The following is a 6,000-nucleotide window of genomic DNA, read 5'->3' as shown; positions in this document are numbered from 1 at the left end:
TGAGTAAACTCCCTGGGATAGCTCATGTGGGGTCAGTGGCTTCTTGGAGGCCATTGCTGCGTCGTGAGCAGCGTCCCACTTCCCGTGGTGGAGTGGAGGCTTGGCGGCCAGTCGGCTCCCTATGCCTCTCCGCAGCGGCGCATGGAGACGGCTGTGCGTGGGGTTCGACTCACTGCTCCCGGGCAGGTGTCGGATGGTAGCTGGCGCTGAGGCACCACGTTCCATGAGGGACTAGGTACTGGCTGCGGCAGATGCAGCCCACTCTCGATCTGACGATCTCGCTGATAGCATCGCTCCTAGCGTTGTGTCGCTGGATTCTATCGACGGGAGCATCAGGGAGCTTCTGCCTCAGAAGTCAACCGTGTTTACACTCCTGGAAATTGAAATAAGAACACCGAGAATTCGTTGTCTCAGGAAGGGGAAACTTTATTGACACATTCCTGGGGTCAGATACATCACATGATCACACTGACAGAACCACAGGCACATAGACACAGGCAACAGAGCATGCACAATGTCGGCACTAGTACAGTGTATATCCACCTTTCGTAGCAATGCAGGCTGCTATTCTCGCATGGAGACGATCGTAGAGATGCTGGATGTAGTCCTGTGGAACGGCTTGCCATGCCATTTCCACCTGGCGCCTCAGTTGGACCAGCGTTCTTGCTGGACGTGCAAACCGCGTGAGACGACGCTTCATCCAGTCCCAAACATGCTCAATGGGGGACAGATCCGGAGATCTTGCTGGCCAGGGTAGTTGACTTACACCTTCTAGAGATCGTTGGGTGGCACGGGATACATGCGGACGTGCATTGTCCTGTTGGAATAGCAAGTTCCCTTGCCGGTCTAGGAATGGTAGAACGATGGGTTCGATGACGGTTTGGATGTACCGTGCACTATTCAGTGTCCCCTCGACGATGAACAGAGGTGTACGGCCAGTGTAGGAGATCGCTCCCCACATCATGAAGCCGGGTGTTGGCCCTGTGTGCCTCGGTCGTATGCAGTCCTGATTGTGGCGCTCACCTGCACGGCGCCAAACACGCATACGACCATCATTGGCACCAAGGCAGAAGCGACTCTCATCGCTGAAGCCGACACGTCTCCATTCGTCCCTCCATTCACGCCTGTCGTGACACCACTGGAGGCGGGCTGCACGATGTTGGGGCGTGAGCGGAAGACGGCCTAACGGTGTGAGGGACCGTAGCCCAGCTTCATGGAGACGGTTGCGAATGGTCCTCGCCGATACCCCTGGAGCAACAGTGTCCCTAATTTGCTGGGAAGTGGCGGTGCGGTCCCCTACGGCACTGCGTAGGATCCTACGGTCTTGGTGTGCAACCGTGCGTCGCTGCGGTCCGGTCCCAGGTCGACGGGCACGTGCACCTTCCGCCGACCACTGGCGACAACATCGATGTACTGTGGAGACCTCACGCCCCACGTGTTGAGCAATTCGGCGGTACGTCCACCCGGCCTCCCGCATGCCCACTATACGCCCTCGCTCAAAGTCCGTCAACTGCACATACGGTTCACGTCCACGCTGTCGCGGCATGATACCAGTGTTAAAGACTGCGATGGAGCTCCGTATGCCACGGCAAACTGGCTGACACTGACGGCGGCGGTGCACAAATGCTGCACAGCTAGCGCCATTCGACGGCCAACACCGCGGTTCCTGGTGTGTCCGCTGTGCCGTGCGTGTGAACATTGCTTGTACAGCCCTCTCGCAGTGTCCGGAGCAAGTATGGTGGGTCTGACACACCGGTGTCAATGTGTTCTTTTTTCCATTTCCAGGAGTGTACATTGAAAGTTATCTTAGCAAAATTAGAATACTGTTTTACTTTATTAAGGGTTTTGCTGCTGACATTTTAAGCTATCTGTAAGCTTACGAAAACTTTCAACAAAGGAATTCCTAAAACTTTCAACGTTAAGAATATTGGTCTGCAAGAATGTGATGCAAAATGTGACTGCGAGAAAGTAAGTTAAAAGCGCCCATCTGTTTCCTTGTCTGTTTAGACATTCGTAACGGCAAGAATACTGTCTGGATTCAACACTGTGAATCACTAAACTGTTCTACTGATAAATTTGCCCTGGAAACACTCAATGTTCTCTTTTTTATTAAATAATTTTGGCTCAGCTGTTGCGCAATGAAAACACCGTGACACTGCTCTTGTCTTGAAAGCGCGTCGCATTTGCTGAGCTACAACTGAGATGCGCCTTGTGCAACGCGCTCTTTTTTTTTTTTTTTTTTTTAAAAAAAAGGCAAACCTTATTTGATTCATAACAAATCTGAATAAGTAAAAATTATAACTCATATTTTGGCTTGGACTTTGGATCTAGACAATGACTTGGGGTAATTTTCTCATTAGGAAAATTCTGTATTGAAGAATTATCACTTTCTTTGTTTCACAAACATTAATATACACATTAAATTCCACTCTTTGAGTGGAAAACGTAAGTAGTCTTTAACACTAAATGAGATCTTTTCAAAAATGCAACTCGTAAAGTGATATTAAATTTTCAATAGTTATTCCTAATTCCAAATTCAAACTGAAAATCATGCATGGCTGACTATCTTTCCCTACACTCAAGTCTCTGGAATCTGAACCAAAATTTTGTAACTACAAGGTGCTGCAATAAAGTACAAAATCTTAAATTAAATCCTCTTCCACCTACTCATCAAAATAATCATAATAAAATATTCTTCTCGAAGTGCTCCAATCTCTTTCCACAGCTCCAATAATTAATCACTAAATTAACGTATTGCATTATCTCAGAATATACCTGCAATGGAACCACTCGGCGTATGCCGTTCTGCTACCCATGACTCACCACTGCCGACTAACGCGTCTCCTCATCTCACGGTTAACAGCGCGCATCGTCTCCCGCGCATTCTTGCAAGATGCAAGATGGTCCCTCCAGGCAGCACAGTATCTCTCATGACCTTTCGCCCTTATAATTTCAAGTTGTGCAACCGCACTTACGCGTTCACGACATCCAAATACTAGATAAAAGCCCATCAAATTCTCTACAGTCCCCTATCAATATCACTCTGAGGTGCATTTGTGTCACTAAAACCTGCCCAGAACAAGCGAATTGTCCTGGTATGGTGACATCGACCTGCCTGCTACAGCCATTACCGTTGTGTGGAGCAGGTTTCCAGTGAGTGCGGTTACCCTCATCTCGCAATACCCTTACTTTATGTTAGTCCGTCTCACTTGCAGCTACCAGCCTGAGACTGCTAATGCAATGCTTCGCTGCAGATTTCTCATTACTTCTAGTCACGTTATATAGGGGCTTAATTAAAAAGAAAAGACTAATATTAATGAATAAATGCACTAATTTTACCTGCTGTGTGACCGGTTACCAAGTCTCGTTACCGGTTGGCCCTGACTATTATTAGCGCGCAATCTAGCTGCATAAAATAAAAATAAAGAATGACAAGGAATTTCCATTAACACAATTGATTAATTAAGTCCCCTGAAACTATAAAGCTATGAAACAACAAAGCACAAGTCTAACGCTGGCCGCTGTGGCCGAGCGGTTCTAGGCGGTTCAGTCCGGAACCGCGCTGCTGCTATGGTCGCAGGTTCGAATCCAGCCTCGGACATGGATGTGTGTGATGTCCTTAGGTTAGTTAGGTTTAAGTAGTTCTCAGTATAGGGGACTGATGACCTCAGATGTTAAGTCCCATAATGCTTAGAGCCATTTGAACCATTTGCACAAGTGTAACTGTTCTGCGTGTGGTAGTGTGCCTCAACGTACATGTATCTGGCTCGGTTCTTTCTCAATACGACAAAATATTTTAAACAGCATTTACAATGAACTAATTGAAAAACCTGAAATACTATAATTGCACATAGAAACCAGAATTACAAATCTAATAAATGAACACGAGCCAGATGCTTTGTTGACTGTACCTTTGAGCTCTTTTTGGGGACAAACAACCCCCATTCTATAGTGGTTTTTTAAGCTTTCCTTCTGTTTTTAGTTTCCCCAAATTTTTGAGTTTCGCTCCCATTGCTGCTGGTTTTCAGTTTCGTTTCTTACCTTTTCCTAAGTCACAGACCGGGCGCTAATGACCGTAGCAGTTTTGCGCCCTAAAACCATAACAAAAAAAGTACAACATTTCAGTCAACACTCAGATCGTCTACTCTCTCGCCCAACAGAACAAAGACTGCTCTCGACAGCCTCTGAACTACTACTGCTCCAGCGGAGGCGGCGGAATAATAATCTTTGGCGAAATCTCTGGCGCTGTGACTCAGTGTGGCCACCTTTCAACGTTTTGTTAAAAACTGTGTAGCGGCGCTACAATATTATATCTACTAATAGGACTTAGTGGAATGTCGGAAATTACATCCTTAGAATAATGAGACACACTCAAAATATAGGCAGGTAAACTTCTACCTTGGTGTGAAAGTGCATTTCCTTACTCTATTGTGTACGTCGAAGACATCGTCACAGCACATCTAATTTGTGCTGGTGACTGGAGGTTTGGGTGTCTTAGCTCTGGAGGTCTGTAGAGAACAACGTAATGTTTCGAACACCTATCAGCGATTTTAATAATATTCTCAAAGGTGGCATATGTTTTCAATCAAAACTAGCTGACTTACGTTCACATTATTCTAAGGCTGACTCTTCAATAAGACGCACTCTTCTCGTGAAAGTACAACCAGTTACTTACATCGTATGTCTTACATTCAGCTGAGCAACGTTGTCATAAACAGGTATCTGCTCAGGCACACTTACACTACTCGCCATTAAAATTGCTACACCAAGAAGAAATGTAGATGATAAACGGGAATTCATTGGACAAATATATTATACTAGAACTGACACGTGACTACATTTTCCGTCAATTTGGGTGTATAGATCCTGAGAAATCAGTACCAAGAACAACCACCTCTGGCCGTAATAACGGCCTTGATACGCCTGGGCATTGAGTCAAACAGAGCTTGAATGGCGTGTACGGGTACAGCTACCCATTCAGCTTCAACACGACACCGCGGTTCATCAAGAGTAGCGACTGGCGTATTGTGACGAGCCAGTTGCTCGTCCACCATTGACCACACGTTTTTAATTGGTGAGATATCTGGAGAAGATGCTGGCCAGGGCAGCAGTCGAACATTTTTTGTATCCAGAAATGCCCGTACAGGACCGGCAACATGCGTTCGTGCATTGTCCTGTTGAAATGCAGGGTTTCGCAGGGATCGAATGAAGGGTAGAGCCACGGGGTGTAACACATCTGAAATGTAACGTATACAGTTCAAAGTGCCGTCAATACGAACTGACCGAGACGTGTGACCAATGGCACCCCATACCATCGCGCCGAGTGATACGCAAGTATGGCGATGACGAATACTCGCTTCCAATATGCGTTCACCGCGATGTCGCCAAACACGAATGCGACCATCACGATGCTGTAAACAGAACCTGGATTAATCCGAAAAAATGACGTTTTACCACTCGTGCACCCATGTTCGTCGTTGAGTACGCCATGACAGGCGGTCCTGTCTGTGCTGCAGCGTCAACGGTAACGGCAGCCATGGTCTCCGAGCTGATAGACCATGCTGCTGCAAACGTCATCGAACCGTTCGTGCAGATGTTTGTTGTCTTGCAAACGTCTCCATCTGTTGATTCAGGGATCGAGATTTGGCTGCACGATTCGTTACAGCCATGCGGATAAGGTGCCTGTCATCTCGACTGTTAGTGATACGAGGCCGTTGGGATCCAGCGCGGCGTTCCGTATTACCCTCCTGAACCCACCGATTCCATATTCTGCTAACAATCATTGGATCTCGACCAACGCTAGCAGCAATGTCGCAGGACGATATACCGCAATCTCGATAGGCTACAATCCGGCCTTTATCAAAGTCGGAAACGTGGTGGTGCGCATTTCTCCTCCTTACACGAGGCATCACAACAACGTTTCACCAGGCAACGCCGGTCAACTGCTGTTTGTGTATGAGAAATTGGTTGGAAACTTTCCTCATATTAGCACGTTGTAGG

This window comes from Schistocerca gregaria, chromosome 2 (genome assembly GCF_023897955.1).
Source record: "Schistocerca gregaria isolate iqSchGreg1 chromosome 2, iqSchGreg1.2, whole genome shotgun sequence".
In the NCBI taxonomy this organism is placed as follows: Eukaryota; Metazoa; Arthropoda; class Insecta; order Orthoptera; family Acrididae; genus Schistocerca; species Schistocerca gregaria.
This window is presented reverse-complemented; position numbering follows the sequence as displayed.